This window comes from Bombina bombina, chromosome 1 (genome assembly GCF_027579735.1).
Source record: "Bombina bombina isolate aBomBom1 chromosome 1, aBomBom1.pri, whole genome shotgun sequence".
Classification (NCBI taxonomy): domain Eukaryota; kingdom Metazoa; phylum Chordata; class Amphibia; order Anura; family Bombinatoridae; genus Bombina; species Bombina bombina.
Window position 1 is genome coordinate 1,365,222,069 of NC_069499.1, and position 17,823 is coordinate 1,365,239,891.

The 17,823-nt window shown below is 39.6% G+C and overlaps 1 protein-coding gene across 2 annotated transcripts in view; it reads right to left on the reverse strand.

Annotated features, from left to right (window-relative positions):
* POGZ (pogo transposable element derived with ZNF domain) overlaps positions 1-17,589 on the reverse strand; it is a 286,617-nt gene extending 269,028 nt beyond the window's left edge. Inside the window, exons 1-2 of one of the 2 annotated variants that reach the window (XM_053703975.1) lie at positions 17,459-17,589; positions 15,756-15,816 (exon numbers count right to left, since the gene is read on the reverse strand). The gene's annotated coding sequence lies outside the window, so the exon portion shown is untranslated. Of the gene's footprint in view, positions 1-15,755; positions 15,817-17,123; positions 17,408-17,458 lie in introns of those variants that run through there. The other variant, XM_053703985.1, reaches the window with a different exon arrangement.
* Between the last annotated feature and the right edge of the window lie 234 nt (positions 17,590-17,823).

Here is a 17,823-nt window from a genome sequence, read left to right on the forward strand (position 1 = left end):
CCTCTTTCTGCAATAGGTACCGGGACCGGGCTTCCCTCTTTTCTGGTCTGGAAGACAGGCTTGAAAGGAGAAATGTGCCCTTGGGTGGATGAGACTTGAAACATATCTTGTATTCCTGAGCTATGACCTCCAGGACCCATGGATCCTGCACGTCTCTGAATCAAGCTTCTGAAAAGAGTAATAGTCCGCCCCTACACGATCCAGCGCCGGATCTGGGGGTCGCCTCTTCATGCCGATTTAGTCTTGGCAGGCTTCTTGTTCTGCTTGGATTTACTCCACAACTGAGCCGGCTTCCAAGTACTCTTGGACTGCTCGGGCTTAGCGGAGGGCTGCTTTCGTTGGGATTTATCAGAAAGAAAAGTAGAACTTTGTCCCTTAGACTTGTTCTTTTTATCATGTGGTAGGAAGGCACCCTTGACCCCAGTAACTGTGGAGATAATGGAGTCCAGGCCTGGACCAAATAAAATATTTCCTTTGAAAGGGAAGGGAATAAAGTCTGGGACTTAGAAGTCATGTCCGTAGACCAGGACTTCAGCTAGAGCGCCTGACGGGCCTGAACCGAAAAGCCAGAAACCTTAGCATTTAGGAGAATAATCTGCATGTTTGCATCACAGATAAAAGAATTGGCTATTCTCAAGGCTTTGATTCTTTCCTGGATAACGTTGAGGGTACCCTCCACCTCCATCAATTCCGATAAGGAGTCGCACCAGTAGGTAGCTGCTCCAGCAACCGCAGCAACAGCCGCTGCCGGTTGAAACAAGTATCCCGAATGTTGAAACATCTTAGAAGAGTTTCCATCTTCTTATACATCGGCTCTCTGAACGACGAGCTATCCTCAAGCGGAATAGTAGTAAGTTTGGCAAGCATGGAGATAGCGCCATCCACTTTAGGGACGGAACCCCAGAACTCCAATTGAGAATCCGGGATTAATTTTTTAAAGGAAGACAAAGGGGAAAAGGAATATCCAATTCTGTCCCATTCGTGCTTAATAATGTTCGCCATCTTTACAGGCACAAGTTAAAGGCACTACCCTGTCCTCGTAAATTCTCTCTCATTTAGGAATCAAAGGTTCATCATGCAGCTTGGCATCTGGAACCTCTAATGTAGACAGGACTTCCTTTAGAAGAAAACGTAAGTGTTCAATGTTAAATCTAAAGGCTGGTTCCTCCGCAGCAGGAGGCTTAGAGGTAGCAGACTCCGTCCCAGAAAGTTCACCCTCTGAAGCCTCAGAGTGCGACTCGTCCTCGGATAACAGACAAAGCAAAGAAATCCAATAAATTACACAATGACCTCTGGGCAGGAGAGCTATGTTTAACATTCCACTTGCGTTTAACAGGGCGAGGTAAAGCACTGAGGGCCTCAGACCCCGCCGTTTTTAACTGCTCTGTAAAATCTGATGGTAAAAGGCCTCCTGCAGATGGAGGATTAAGCGTGCTACGGGAAGCTGCGTGTGTAAGAGTCCTCAGAGGTGGATGGTTCAGCGGTACTAAAGGTGTTAACCTTCTTTGACCTAATAACGTTGTCAAGTCATGTGGAACATAGTTCAGAGGGCGGGCATACCAAGGCCTCCTCACAATATAAACAGGTATTACTATTTGGAGGATTCTGAGATATTAGAGGGTACTCCCTCTATTCCAAAAATTAAGCTAATGACAGTAGGACACAGAAATTAAACTATCTTTATTTTTAAAAAACGGCACCTTTATACTCCCAATGGCTGGGGCACTCACCACCTCCTAAGCCCAGACAATAAAGAGAAATAGCGTCTTCTCCGGCAGCCAACTCGGTCAGGAAAGAGGAAATGAAAGTGAGACCACTCCCGGTCACTTGGTGCGCAAGGCAGGACCGCCCCTGCTATAATAAAAAGCGTGCCAAGCTACAAGTTGCACAGCACTCAAAGTGAAAGTAAAAATCTGTGTGTTCCAGTCCTATAACAAACAGCCTATGAGCCCAATAAAATCTCACACAAAGCAGCATAAAATCAAAGCATCACATTTGATAAAACCCCACTGTTCAATAATCCCCCTCAGGAGATAATAACCCAAGATTCTATTAAGATACAAAGGAGACACACTGTGACCCTGTCTTCTTGTAAAAATTGAAACAATCTTACCAGAATCCATGCTGTGGAACACAGCCTCTCAAGTGTGACAGTCTTGTAGCATCGTTCCTGACATGAACTTGAGTGAGAAAAAAAAGCAGGCAGTGAAACTCGTCAACACTGATTGCTTAGTAGCGGTTAGCAGGCAGTCTGGATGGGTTCGCAGAAAGACTCTCCCTGCATCTCCAGACTCTAACTTTCGTCAATGCTCTCACTGAGAGGATGACAAGACTACTTAAAACTCCAGTCCCAAATCAAAGGGCAGATACCCCTCCTAAGGAACTACTCTGAATCTTCTGACACTTCCTCCTGTGACAAAAGGCAAAGGATGACTGGGGAAGCGGGAGAGGTATTTAAGCCTTTGGCTGGGGAGTCTTTGCCTCCTCCTGGTGGCCAGGTTCAGTATTTCCCAACAGTAAGGAATGATGCAGTGGACTCTCCTTATATTAAGAAGGAAATACGTATTTTTAAATGTATTTCTTCATTGCTACAATACTGCAACTTTAAAGTAAGTTCCGACCCTACTGAACGGGTTTACTTCTAATATCACAGTTGAATGATAAGGTATGGAGGGAATGGATTCAATATAAATAGGCCCCAAAAATAATTTATAAGCTAGTATACAATATATCTAGGGTAATCAAACCCATGTGCTCCTGAATTAACTAGTCACTATAAATATGGTGGGGGGTGCTCTTTATCCTGTTAAATGAGTAGAAAAAACAAAGGAAAAATGGATAAACCAGAGCACTCTTAGTGTTCAATTGTAGAACAGTGAGGTAGTATGCAGTGGGTGTAAAATAAAACTTAACATTTAATTGTATTAGTTAAAAAGGTAGTAATGACTACCTGTGTAGTGCATTAAAAGCTGTATTGTGGTACAGTAGAGCTGGTAAACCTTAGGAGAGTATCCTTAAAGACATAGCTGCAACAATGTAACCAAGGTTAAGTCTATAAACAAAGAAGGAAATAAGTCTGCTGAAAAAAACACCATAAAATGCTCACGGATTGCACTTAAACTAATCTAGAAAAGAGGACAAGCCTCAACCAATTATGCTAAACTGGTGCAATACTGGAGCGGTGTATATGGCAGCAGAGATTCCAACATTCACAATTAAGGAATGGATACAAAGCATAGCGCTAAGTAACGTCTATGAGGTTGCAGAGCTCTCAATTAAGCGCCTGATGCGCATTTTGCCCTATCCAGGCTTTGTCAAAGGCTAACCCGACTGGGTAGAGCCTCACTGTTTAAAAGTGGTATGATGGCCAATCAAAGGGGTTGTAGTCCTACACACCCCTTTCTCTATCGTACACATAAGCGTCACTCCCTTATTGGTATATATTTGAGACTACCGCACATGAGAGTAACCCCATAATTTTGGATGAATAACGTACAGTCTGTACTCAATAACTACTAATAGTTGATCAAATTGCATTCATTTGATGGTTTTTTAATATAGATCCAATACGGGGACATTAGTGTAATTGATGGTATAGACATATCTGACATGATTATTATCTTAACCCTAATAAACGATGGGAACATATAAAGATAGATATTAATACAAAGTAATAGAAATATTCTCCAATAATCGCACATTTATTTTAGTCATTGAAATAATGGAAACATCTCTCTGCCCGTATATGTATTTATTGCATAAATTAATTTAAAATGCGGATCTTCTAGTAACTGTGATATATGAACTATTACTCAGTATAGGAATCATTACGACACCCTTAGCTGATGATACTCACTATCATTCTAGCGCTGATTGTATTTACAATCTTAAGCGCTGTCAATATTTTCCTGCCCCATGTGACTCAGACTCGAGTGGAGTCATGTGGTAGACAATAGCCAATTAGGAGTGACGCTTATGTGTACGATAGAGAAAGGGGTGTGTAGGACTACAACCCCTTTGATTGGCCATCATACCACTTTTAAACAGTGAGGCTCTACCCAGTCGGGTTAGCCTTTGACAAAGCCTGGATAGGGCGAAATGCGCATCAGGCGCTTAATTGAGAGCTCTGCAACCTCTCAGACGTTACTTAGCGCTATACTTTGTATCCATTCCTTAATTGTGAATATTGGAATCTCTGCTGCCATATACACCGCTCCAGTATTGCACCAGTTTAGCATAATTGGTTGAGGCTTGTCCTCTTTTCTAGATTAGTTTAAGTGCAATCCGTGAGCATTTTATGGTGTTTTTGCAGCAGACTTATTTCCTTCTTTGTTTATAGACTTAACCTTGGTTACATTGTTGCAGCTACGTCTTTAAGGATACTCTCCTAAGGTTTACCAGCTCTACTGTACCACAATACAGCTTTTAATGCACTACACAGGTAGTCATTACTACCTTTTTAACTAATACAATTAAATGTTAAGTTTTATTTTACACCCACTGCATACTACCTCACTGTTTTACAATTGAACACTAAGAGTGCTCTGGTTTATCCATTTTTCCTTTGTTTTTTCTAATATCACAGTTGCACTGCACAACATGTGTTAGTAAAAGTAACACATTTGGAGGAGCCAACTATCACAGAGAGACTAGACGCACATTCTCAGAGCTCCTGATATATCTAATAACTCTAAAGAATTTCATATACGATTTTCCCATCTTGAACCTCTTTTGGAGACCTACAAAGTGATCTGGTTTTATATTTACTTTGGGGAACTGTGTAATACTCGATGCTTTCCCTGTTTTATGCGGCTCATGCTTTTTAGCCTTCACGGACTTATGGTGTGCATATGAAAAATATGGCCGCGGTTTTGTTGAGGCAGATAACGGACATGCTACAACATCATCACGATGCTCTTTTAGATGAAGTGGATGAGGCTTTTACTTCTATCACTAATCATGCTGCCCCTCCATTTACCCTAAATGCTTGCGAGAAGGAATGGGACACCGCAGAAGACATATTGGATCCCTGGCAGTCGCCATCTTTGACATCAGGATCGGGGCACATCTTGTTGCAGTGCGACGCAGCGGAGGCTATGAGGATTAGTATCCTGGGCACCGGTTGGGGCTTGAGGATAGGAGCCGAGTCTCACGATGTGGGAGCAACACGACAGGCTGACACATTTCAACGCATCGGAGAGGAGGTAGGGATGCGGGGGCCGCGCTCGGCTCCTGGCTGTCAGCTCTTTTACCGGAGCCCCTCCGAGTTTTGTAGTTTGCCCCGGGATGACAACCTCAGGCTGAACACACTCAAAACCTATGAGGTGCGACTGTGCTGGGTCCGTCAGAACTTAACTACTGCAGTAGCATGGCAGCCATTATTGGGACCTACAAAACAAGCTCAGTGTTTCTCAGGGCCTCAGAAGAGGAATCGGATAATGCAAGATACCTTTTTGTGCCCACTCTAGGAAGACCCTAGCTGGACGCTGACTCTTTAAGCTAGACATGAGTGGGTTAAACCGGGTGTTTGCTGTCACATCTTATTTGATCAAGGTGCACATAATGGGAGAACTCTAACCTCCAAATGTGATGTATATTTTGAATTAGGTGGACTGTTTCCTCCTTTGACTTAAAGTTTAATTATTTTAGCTTGCTCAAATAGTATAATTACACAGTTTCTAGGGTGCATACTAGTAATATTACTGTACTTTATAAGCCTACTAAGCTGAGCTGCATAGAAGAAACTTATCTGCAGTTTCATTGGATGCATACTGGAGTGGAATGTATTTCATAAGGGTCCTACACTGAGCTGTTAGGTTGGATTGCATCTGCTAGATCAATAAATGCATAGTCGGGAGCTCTATTAGGGTTTGCTTTGTACATTATTGTAGGTACCTTACTTGTTGTCGCCAAAATACTGGTTAAAAAGTCAACTTATATGTTAAAGGGTGGTGGTATCATAGCTGTAGCCCTTGGTGATATACTGATTGACTAAGAAAACTGCTCTGTTTGATCTATACACGTTAGTCACATCAGATGCTAAACTAACTACTCCACCTTATGTTTCTTTGCTGCAGGGCATAGGGCCCATGCTTCTGTGGCAATTTTGCACTTATCTCAATACCTACTCAGCAATACTTTGTTTGCAGATTGCATGTCTGAGGCTAAACACCAATTAGTCTACGACCAGTTGTATTATATTTATATTCTGCGGCCTTATTATATTTATATCCGACCCCACTAGTCTAACTACAGCCAGAACCATCTAGAGGCTACCTTGTGGCCATAGCTAGACTCAGGGCAATACCGCATAGTTGTGCGCACCCAGAGATCATTTCTGCGCCTTCACGTGACCAACAAATTAAGCAGTTCTACTGACTAAATGCAGGCTGGACCTGCATTGGCGCCTCTTTATACAGTCCCTCTACCTATACCTCCATCCACCAAATGGAGGTGCATAGACCCCTATTCTTGGTACCTCCTTAAAGCCTTAGGGTTCACTAAACTAAGCAGTCTCAGAGTATGCTTTGTTTTATTATAGCTTGTTTATCTCAAATTAGGATGTGATAGCTTATCGTGTTTTTTTAAGGAAATGTTTGACCCTCCGATTTACCTTGTTTATTGCTATTGTTATCGTATTGTATTTGTATTGCATCTCATGATCTGTTGATATACTCGCAACTTTGTTGGTCTGTGCAACCTTGCCTCATGATGTATGCCTGGTGTAGGTCTAATCTACATCTTTCCTGTAGATGCTACCGTCCATAGTTACTCATAACCTCCTTCCCTCCCTTAATAATATACCTCCTAGCTTAGGAGGGTTAAATAGGCGGCTTCTCTTGCCTATGCCGCACTTTTACAACTCTCATTGCTACCTACAAATTGAGTTAAATTGACTTTACTAACAGTTAACAGGGATTAAATCTTGTCCTGTTTGTATGTTTTTCTCCTGTTATAATCCCTAAGAGTTTATTATGCCTAGTTTAAAATATTACAAAAATGAGGTTCATCATATGAGATCCATAAGCGGTCTCCTTAGCGTAAAATAACCTTCTTTTACCTTTATACTTCTTTTTATCTTTTGATGGCCCAAGAGTGGCCTTCTGCATCTTATAGAAGGTTTCTAAGTAATTGGCATTTTTATGTATATAATGTTCACATGGTACACATCCTATTTGCTTTGTGCTCTTTATCCCTTAATCTCATTGTTCACACTGCTTGTAAAATTGATATCTTGACTCATGTGAATTTATTTTTACAATGTTGTATGCCTTTAAACGAGCCTTGAATAAAAAATATAAAAAAAAAAAAAAAAGTAACACATTTAGTACAGTTCAACTTCAATATTAGTTTCATAATAAATAACAGCTTTGTTACAGTGCGATGTCAATATTTTTGGAGTTTCATAATTAACAGTTTCGCAATGTGAATGTGGTGGTAATCAAAACGAAGATTACAAGTGGAGCGTAATATTGAGCTTACGCGAGCACGATATTAGTGCTCCACTTAGTAATTCCAGCGCAAGTAAATGTGTGCTGCTATTACAAGTGAGGCGCAATGGGAACGCGACCTCGGTCTAGTCACTGCCAATACTGTTGCCGTACTCTAATTTCTGGATTTAAATTAAGGGCAATAACCAGGCGTCTGATGACAGTTGCCGTGAAGTATCCTCTACTTGTCAGTTAGCCCCTACGCGTTTCGTCCGTATCCTTATAGACTTTTTCCAGGGTGTATACACTACCAGCAACACACACTTTAAAAAGTCTGTGAAGATAGATGAAATGCGTAGGGTCTAACGGACAAGTAGAGGATACTTCACTGCAACAGTCAGCAGATGCACGGTTATCGCCTTTAGTTGAAATCCGGAAATAAAAGTACGGCAACAGCATACTGGCAGTAACTAAAACGAGCACACGAAAGGTAGTTACGGATCATCAGTTGACATTTATACTGTTGATGTGCATATGAATGTGCACTTCTGGTGAGTACATTTTAACATAGCGTTTGGTAATTAATTATTGTCATCTTTAGTCGCAGATGCGCTCTCCTTTCAATTTTATTTTTAGTTCCAGTATTGTTTGTTTTTGCACAGGCAATTTATCTGTACACTGTTATAAATTGTTTTATGTGGGGTACTTTTTTTCACTTTACTGTTAATTAGCTGGGAATCCACATTTGTATATTTATTTATTTTTATTTGAAGATTGCCCTCAAAGATTTTAATGTATTAACCTAGAATTCAGGGGGGAGGGGAAGAGATTATATATATATATATATATATATATATATATATTGCCCACAGAACCAATGGAAACTGAAAACTTCTGTTTATTATATAAATATATTAATTTATTTAAAAATTTGCCAGTACTGGATTTTTCTGCATAAATTATAAAGAATAATAGTATTGTATATACAATTAACAAGGTAACATTGGTATTTTATGGTCTATGTTTTGTAAGCCATGGCGAATGAAATGAGTCAGCAATTAATTAATTTGTGGTATTATAGGTGATGTCATGTATGCCCAGAACAGAAGAAACACAATGTCATTAACAATATAATTTTTTTTTAAATTCAACACGGTGGGGTATTATCTAACCCCTTAATGACCATGACGTACCCTGTACATTGCTTGTCGTTAAGGGATTGTCTGGCTATAATAGCATGGGTCATGCCGCGAGTAGCAAGATTGTGCTATTAGAACCGCCCTCCGGAAGGCTTCGAGACCATACTATTAAAAATGGCACCCCATAGAAAAACCAGCGACAATTCAAAATAAGTCAAAACGCTTGGAGTCAAATATAACATTTTATAAGTTCTAAGGATTTGTCAACCCCTGACCTAAAAGCCAATTACTATGCTACATATTACAAGTTAAATAAATATATATATTATATATGGGGCGGAGCTTGGCCCGGAAGCAGAATGGCCGCAGAGTGAAAGAGCTCCGTGATAGTGCAGTACTCCCAACCTTCTGCAAACCCGACGAAACACGGGGAACTATACCCACAATAAAGTAATAACCCTAACTAAGGCTATATCGTTCATAACTGGAACAATAAAGGTGAGGCCTTAACACTGCCTCCAGCCTGCGCACCACTTTACACCGCAAGGTGAAACCTACAACACCCAAAACAGAGCCGCAAAGAACACTCCGACACTTGAAAGGCGACAGTCCAAGTCGCGGAAACACTAAAGAGCCACTACAGCGACTACAAAGCAAGAGACCCAAAGCCGCCATCTTTAGTGCTCCACAGAACCTGTGATTCTGAATCAGCCTAGGGAAAAAGACATCCCGAACAAAGAACATAAAGACATCCAAAGTATGTATTTCTCTACAGCTCTATCCTAACTAAAACTTAGGCCACGTTAAGACCCACTATGAGGCAGCGGTAGTCATCTCACAGGCCAGCATGAATTCAACGATAAGCTACTTCACCCCAAGCTATCTTTAGCATTTGCAGAGACGACATAAGGGGTATACTGCCCTACTTTCTCAAGCAGTAAAGTTAAAACACACCACTATAATCCTCCTTGAGGAGCTCCAACTCTGAACTGGTAATCAGAATACAAGTCATAATACTAAAACACCCCAATTAAAGAACTTGAAGTGAAGTTTCAACTAAGCTCATCTCAGGTGTCATAAATACTATAAAATGGCTGCCAAAAAATCATCCAAAGCAGATAAGACCTTGAAGGAACAATCTAACAGCCATATATCAGCCAGCACATTCTTTCAAGCACAAGAGAATTTATCAGGAGAATTATCAGACACCCACTGTCAGAAGGGGAATGCCCTAAACCCTATTATTGCTCCTACTAACATAGCCATAACGGTTGATTATGCAGAACAACTGAAAGCTGAAATTGCCAACCTCCCTGGTAAAGCAGACTTTGACTCTCTGAAAACTCTCATAAAATTAGAACTGACATCCATACGTAAAAAAAATTAATGAAACAGGACAAAGGGTTGAAGAAGTAGAAGATACACAAGACGCGATGAATGAAATGCTAAGCAACATTAGCACACAGACATCTATACAGGACTCCAAAATAGATGCCCTGCATGAAAAAAAAAATTGAGGACCTAGAAAATAGGAGCCACAGAAACAACTTAAGGCTAAGGGGCATTCCTGAAAGCATTTGACTATCTGACTTACAAGATTATTTAAAAGGTCTTTTTCAGCATATCAAAGCTGATCCACAAGCACAACCAATTGAAATGGACAGAGCTCACAAAAAACCACTTACTACATGTCTCTTGGCCGTTTTGAAATGGCCGCCAGCCCCCTCCTCTCCACATCTACCTGCCTTCCTCTTCTGCCAGTGATCGCAGTAACTTTGCGATCCTCCACGTTGCCATTTTTGGTGCATGCGCAATGCGCCGATTTAGTACAGGGTGCCTTTTGAAGTAAGAACTAAAAATAACCGCTCAGTATCCTAGCGGTTCCTATATGCGGTGGACCAGTGGGCTTCTCTCCATCTACCGGTCACAGAGTAGTTCCTACTTCTGCATAGGATTGTAATTGAAGTATAAGCTTATTATATCAAGATACATACCTATTACAATCCTATGCAAAAGTAGGAACTGCTCTGTGACCGGTGTAAGGCAAAAATATGGCAACTGTTTTATATGTTTCCTGATGTCATCCTCATGCATTACAAGCATAAATCCCAGGAGTCATTGGAGCAGAAGCGGCAAAGTAGGATGTTTCCTGGCTGATTGGCTAGTAGACAGCCAGTTACGACCTACTTTATCCCTGCATGGGAAAGCGAGTTACACACACACAGAGACAGCAATGAGCAATGTGAGAGCAGCCTTTAGCTGTCAGAACTTCTGTCTGGGGTTTACTATGGATCTGTGCTGATTGTCCTCATTTTATGATTCAGCTCTGATTGATTCTAGTATACACAGTGCCACAATCAGTTAAACTACACAGGATTTATAGTGAATACACTACAAAACCAGCAAATGCATCAGGTCTGAGCTGAACAATGTTTATGGTTGCTCATCTGTCCAAATTACATGACGACATATCAGTCTGAACTCAGCTCATTGGGCTTCTGTTGTGTGATGTCAGTGTAAAGTGATTTATAGAAAAGTCCCAGCTATACATTGCAGAACACGTTTTGGAGATAAGTGAATTCATCATTATTGCTGATTGTGACACTGTAAAAATATAAAGAACACCTTATTCCTCACCTCTTGCCCCTTTATAATTCCCTTTCAAAGACAAACCCATTCCCACTTGAAGTGCTTGAGGCACAAGTCACAGTAATACCTAAACCAGGAAAGACCCCAGACAAAGTTGAAAACTATAAGCCAATCTCATTGTTAAATTCGGATGTAAAAATATTTGCCCTAACAGATTCAACCAAATACATCCCAATATTATTGTAAATGACCAAGTGGGATTCATCCCATCTAGAGAAGCAAAAATACACAAAAACCAAACAAACCTCTCTGGTAATAGTGTCAACCGATGTGGAGAAGGCATTTTACTGCGTCTGTTGGCACTTAAGGCAGTATTGCTTCGATTCGGTCTAGATAACATTTATTTATATATATATATATATATATATATATATTTATTTATTTATTTTAAAAAAAATAGCTCTATACGCCACCCCATATGCCAGGGTCAAAATAAACAACTCATATCAAATGGCACCAGGCAAGGCAGTCTAATGTCACCCTTACTTTTTGCGTGCCTAGAGATAGGCCTACAGATAGAGAAATCTACTCATAAGATAATGTTATACGCCTATGACATATTGTTCTAACAAACCCTGCTAAATCAATTCCTAATCTATTACAAACCTTTGCAGAGTTTAACAGGGTCAACAAGTTTTTAATTAATGAATCCAAATTGGAAATTCTAAATATATCTCTTCCCCCTGGAGATGTTCAGCTAATAAAACAGCTGTGCCCTTTTAAGTGGCAGACCAAGAAAATGAAATCTTCTTAGCCTAGTCAGAGGAATTTTTTTAGTTCAATTATAAAAACTTACAAGAGACACTTATTGCAGATGTCTTCCTGGCACTCAAGCAACATTACATGGTTAGGGAGAATTAACGCATTTAAAATTAATATACTCCAAAAAGTCTTATATATTCTACAAACCATCCCTATCCCCCTCCCTCACAACTATCTTAACACCCTACAAAACCAAATTTTCGAATACATATGGAATAAAAAAAAACAGCCAGAATAAATAGAAGCATAATATGCACCCCAATATCCCGAGGAGGATTGGGTGTACCAAATCTAAATAAATATAGACAGGCGATCTTCCTACAGAGAATTCTGGATTGGTTTACCAATTATGACAAAAAAAGCATGGGTAAATCTGAAACACAACATTACAGGTAAACTACATCTAGGACCCCAATGCTGGATTCCTAAAGCCTTAAATCAAACAACTCTTCCCTCTATCATACTAGAAACCTATACAGTATGGGAAAAAGCAACAAAGGAATTCCCACTACTTTCCAGCAAACTCTCCCCTCTTACCCCACTTATAGAAAACCATGAATTCCCTCCTGGAATAAGTACATTTGGTCATTTAATCCAGAAGCCACATAGAGTCTTAAAGTAAGATGAATCGGTGCTCGGTTTATAACAAACCTATTAAAATCAAGGGCACTTTAATTCATCAAAATTGACATTTCACTTGTTTTCTTCAAATACTTACCTTTTAATGCCGACTGCCACTGCAGTGCTTCCTCCGCCCGTCACAAGCCCTCTTCGCGGGTACAAAATGACGAATTCGGCTTCCTCTAATCATGGCGTTGCCTCAGGCCATGATTCCCCCGGGGGTGGGGGGGAAGCCGGCATTGGAGAAAGCCAAATTCGTCATTTCTGACACATGAAGAGTCTTCCGACGACCAGGGGAATCGCTGGAGCGGCTGTGAAGATTAAAAGGTAAGTATTTGAAGAAAACGAGTGAAATGTCAATTTTGATGAATTAAAGTGCCCTTGTTTTTAATAGGATTATTAAAAACCGGGCAACGATTCATCTAACTTGATCTTCACTTTATGGACATATCAATTAGGCAATGAACAGAGATGGTAAACCAATAACGAACTAGAAGATGGGGGATTCTGCTTCCTAAATAATTGGTTCAGATTACATCAATGAAAACTCATCACATCATCAGTCACCCTGAGAGAAGAAATGTGATAAGAACTCTTACACCCTTTAGCACACATTATCACTAATCTATTCTATACTGCAATCCCAAACACTAGGTCACACTCCATACTACATCTCACGCTGGGAACAAGAACTAGATATAACAATCTCCCCACCAGACATGAAGCAAATCTTCACAAATATTAAAAATCCTCAATTTCCAGTAGATTATTGGAAACAAACTTTAAGATATTACCTAGATGGTACCTCACCCCAGTAAGATGCCAGAAACTATTTAAAAACACGAGTGACTGCTGGAGATGCCACAAAGCCCCAGGTACAATGTAACACGTCTGGTGGCAATCCCCTGACATCAACTCATTCTGGATGCAAGTCATCAAAGAGATATCAAAAATAATAGGCCCTATATCCAATAATCCACTCATATGGCTATTCAACCTAACCCCCAAAAAAATAAACACTTGCCAAACTAAATTACTCCACATCTTAATCAATAGTGCAAAAGCTTTGATTGTAAGGAATTAGAAAACAACCACTGCCCCTAATATTCCACAATGGGTTGATCAATGTAACACTATAATAAACCTAAAAGAATTCTACTATATCAAGTTACTATATAGCTTAGGCTCTAGGCTAAAAAAAAATCCATTTTTTTTTAAAGAGACACTAAAGTCGTAAAATTCATGACTCACATAAAGAATGCAGTTTTATGAGATGTTCCAATTTACTTAAATTATCAAATTGTGCAAAGTATTTTTATATGCACATGTTCTGAGGTTCCAGCTCCTACAGAGCATGTGCAAAAGTTCACAGCACAGCATATGAGACTGTGATTGGTTGATGGCTATCACATGGTAACTGAGGTTAGCAAGTTGAAGGAAATATTTTAAAATTTGCCAAAAAAATAATCTACTGCTCATTCAAATTTCAGAGTACTATTGCATTGTATTTTTTTTATTATACACTTGTTGGTTATGTTATGTCATTCAACTGTATTGAACAGTCCTTAACAATTAAATATATCAGCCAAGCAAATCCCAAAATGAGTAAATACAAAGGAACTTTTTTTTCTACATTTCAATATACCATTTAAAATTTTACACAACATTTTGCAGTTGAAAAGTACTATAAGTGATCTTTTAGATCTCTAGGGAATTGAAGGAAATAATGAAACAAACAAAAGCAAAATGTACTGAACATGATTTCTAAACACAACTGAAAAAATAATTCTGACAAAGCTACAAGAGACTAAAATTCAAATTTGAAACACCATAAATTCAAAAGTGCTTAAGAAGACTTGAACTCGCAACCTAACACAAATCATTCTTCTTGTATCCTAAACTGTTTGTCTAATTTTTATTTTGATATAATAGTGTAGGACTGCATAAACCTCAGAGCCAGCTGTGTTCAGAAAATAGGCCCTAACATACTAGAAAGTGTGCTTTGATCCACTGCAGCACCTGGATCTCACACAGACATTAACAAAGCAAGAACTAGGCAATTTCATGAAGTATAATGAAACTATCCCCTCCCTCCATTCTTACTCCTATCTGCAAGCCACAGCATGATGAGAAATATAGTTCTAGCCTCAACCTAGAGGGCATGAGGTACTGAAGGTAGCCCAGGGCTGAAAGGCTAATCTTTTAAGATTTAAAGGGACATGATACCAAATGTTGAAGCACTTAAAAGTGATGCATCATAGTTGTAAAAAGCTTAATACAGAATATCACCTGAACACCTCTATTTAAAAAAGGAAGAAGATATACCTCAAAATTTCCTCAGTAGCCACATCCAATTGTAAAGGAACGTTAAGCATCCAATCAGGATGCTAGTCCCAGGACTTGCAAGGGACCGTGAATCTTGCATGAACAGACAGTTGTGTTATTTCCCTCCTCAGTTTATGGAAGTTTACAATGAAATATGTTTTAAAGAGACATTAAATTAAAGAAACATGGAAATTATGTGTGCACCATCAGAAACATCTAAACACTTACTGCCTGTTGTGATATATTTTGCAACAAGCATGTTATTACGTCACTATGTTGCAAATGATGTGCAGCATCTGCAAGCTACCCTCAATGCTGTGGATTTTATTTTTCAGGTGTGACCTGGCAGCTGGCCATATATAATATTCCATGGGAGGCTACTTCTGGAACTTTGCAGGAAACAGCTTAAAGACATATAGTTAAAATGACACAGGCCAGTGGGGCTACTGGTCAAAGATGGAAATGATCAGCAGGTGTTTACCTGGAGCGAAGGCACATACTGCCATCCCATGCTGGAGTGTGCAGCAGTGATCTTTTTTGGCAGCAGCAGGAGCTCTAGGCCCAAGTTAGAGCGCCCAGCAAATGTTCAGCCAGAGGATTGGCTGGTGTCGATATATATAAAATCATGCTGATACCCAGCATAGTATTGCTCCTAGATTTAAAGCAAATTTCTCAAGCCCTGCCATTATACTTTTTTTTTTTTTATTGGTGTTAAAAGTGCAACATGCACCTTTTGAGGTTTCTTAGTCTGTCCTTTGAATAACAATTGTCGCCTATTACTGCCTTAGAATCTTTTATGAAATAATGTTTTAAATAAATTTTACATTACCTTGTACTGGCTAGACTGTTCACTGAAGATGCTAAATCTTATAAGATTCTTTTTTGGAGTCCTAAAAGAGATTTAAAAAAAGGAATTACTATGTAATCAATGCTGACCAAATGTTTTTTCCTTTCAATGATAATGCTACATTTCTACAAAATACTATCCTTAAAACATATTCATATATTAAATAGTAATATTATTCATACTTGTAGAAGTGTGTCCACATCCACCGTAAGAAAAATGGGAGCTGTTCTAATCAGCCAGTAAGTAAATGATACTTGAGCATTCATTGTACATAGACATGCATTTCCTTTATTAACTTAAACCACTTTAGCTTAACCTTTAAGGACCTTTTCGGTCCCTTCATGACATTAACTCCAAGTAATGTCACATTATTCTGATGACTACAACTACTTTATTCTAACATTATAAAGGGATATTGTAATTTCAACTGTGCAACATGGAGTTAAGAAGTTTACTTGCTCTGCAGCAGGAAGTTGAAGGGAGGGGACACAATATACAATACCTCCCTCGCAGGTCTTCGTTCCACTGCAAGAGTTTCTAAGCTCTGTTTATCAACAAGCCACTGCCGCTAGAGTACCTAACCACAATGCACGATTATTCCACATCTCCCACAAAATGTTTTTATTAGCTAATGAAGAATACTGTAACTAGTTAGTGCCAGTGATGTAAAAAAAATTGACGTATCCTGTCCCTTTCGGCAAAAGTTAAAGCCCTAATGGTAATTTTTAGCCTTTACAGCTAATATACAAAAAAATAATTATATTCTGATGATCTGTTTACATGTCTTTCTATATTCTTGTATTGTTATGAGTAGTCATGCGGTCATTGGAGATATTTGTAAATATAATTTTAAACTATTCTAAACTAAATAATTGCTCCTAATTTTTAGGATATTGTAAATCTATAATAATATAGGTCACTCCTCTTTGGCGCCTAAATGCTCCAACTAGTTCCAAAGTTTTTTATACCTGTATCCATCATTTGTACATATGCACAAGTGTGTGTGTATATATATATATATATATATATATATATATATACACACATATATATATACACACACATATATACACACACACATATATATACATACACATACATATATACACACACATACATACATGTGTGGAGCAATGTAGAAAAGGCTAGTGCTATACAAATCAAGAATTGATATTCAGCCACCTTATCAATGAATTCTCCTTGTCAGAAGAATTTTACTACAATGAAGTTGCTGTTTATCCAGTGGGCACCTTAATTTAATGAACACGAAGTATACACACTTATCTAATGTTTCTGATGATGCTATGGGAGAGTCATACTATCTAATCAATATATGCACATAATACTAACCACGTTTGTGTTAGTATTTATATTCACTGTTGCTCACTGAGTGCTCTCTACCATTGTTCTGTCTCCCCATCACTGATTCTCCCTTATATGACGTTATCCCTTTCCGTTGTTGATCCTGCCCTGTCCTCTGGTGGGTACAAGTCATTCAACTCATTGTGGAAGTCATCCCTTCCTCAACTCAAGTGATCCCCAAAACCCTCCTCCTAACAAAATAGTTCCTAGCACCAACATGGCCGCGCCGGCGGAGGGTTACGTTAATGGCCTGAGCCCGTTACCCGTCACCAAACAGCCCCCGGGAGGTATTCTCCAGTTTGCTCCTGCTTCCAGAGGCTCACCTATTACTCCGAGATTCCCCGTCTGGATTCCAGTTTCGGTCACGCCCCGAAGATCCCACCCCCTAACCGAGCACACCAGCCGCCAAGCGCGCTGCGTACAAAGAGGGGCGAGCGGCGCGGAGGAACACAGGTACACGACGCGGAAGGATATTGTGACATCATTTCCTTCCATAAAGCTGATTGGCGTATCGTCTGAGGAGGTTCGTGATGTCATGGACAGCTTGGCCATGCCTGTCTGGATGTATTAGGGGGCCTGGCTGAAAGTGACAGCATAAGGAGGGTCATGGAAAAGTAATCCCCTAGTATTACACAGTACTGAAAAGGGAAGAGAGGTGACTACCAGCCCCCAATTTTCATGGTGGAAT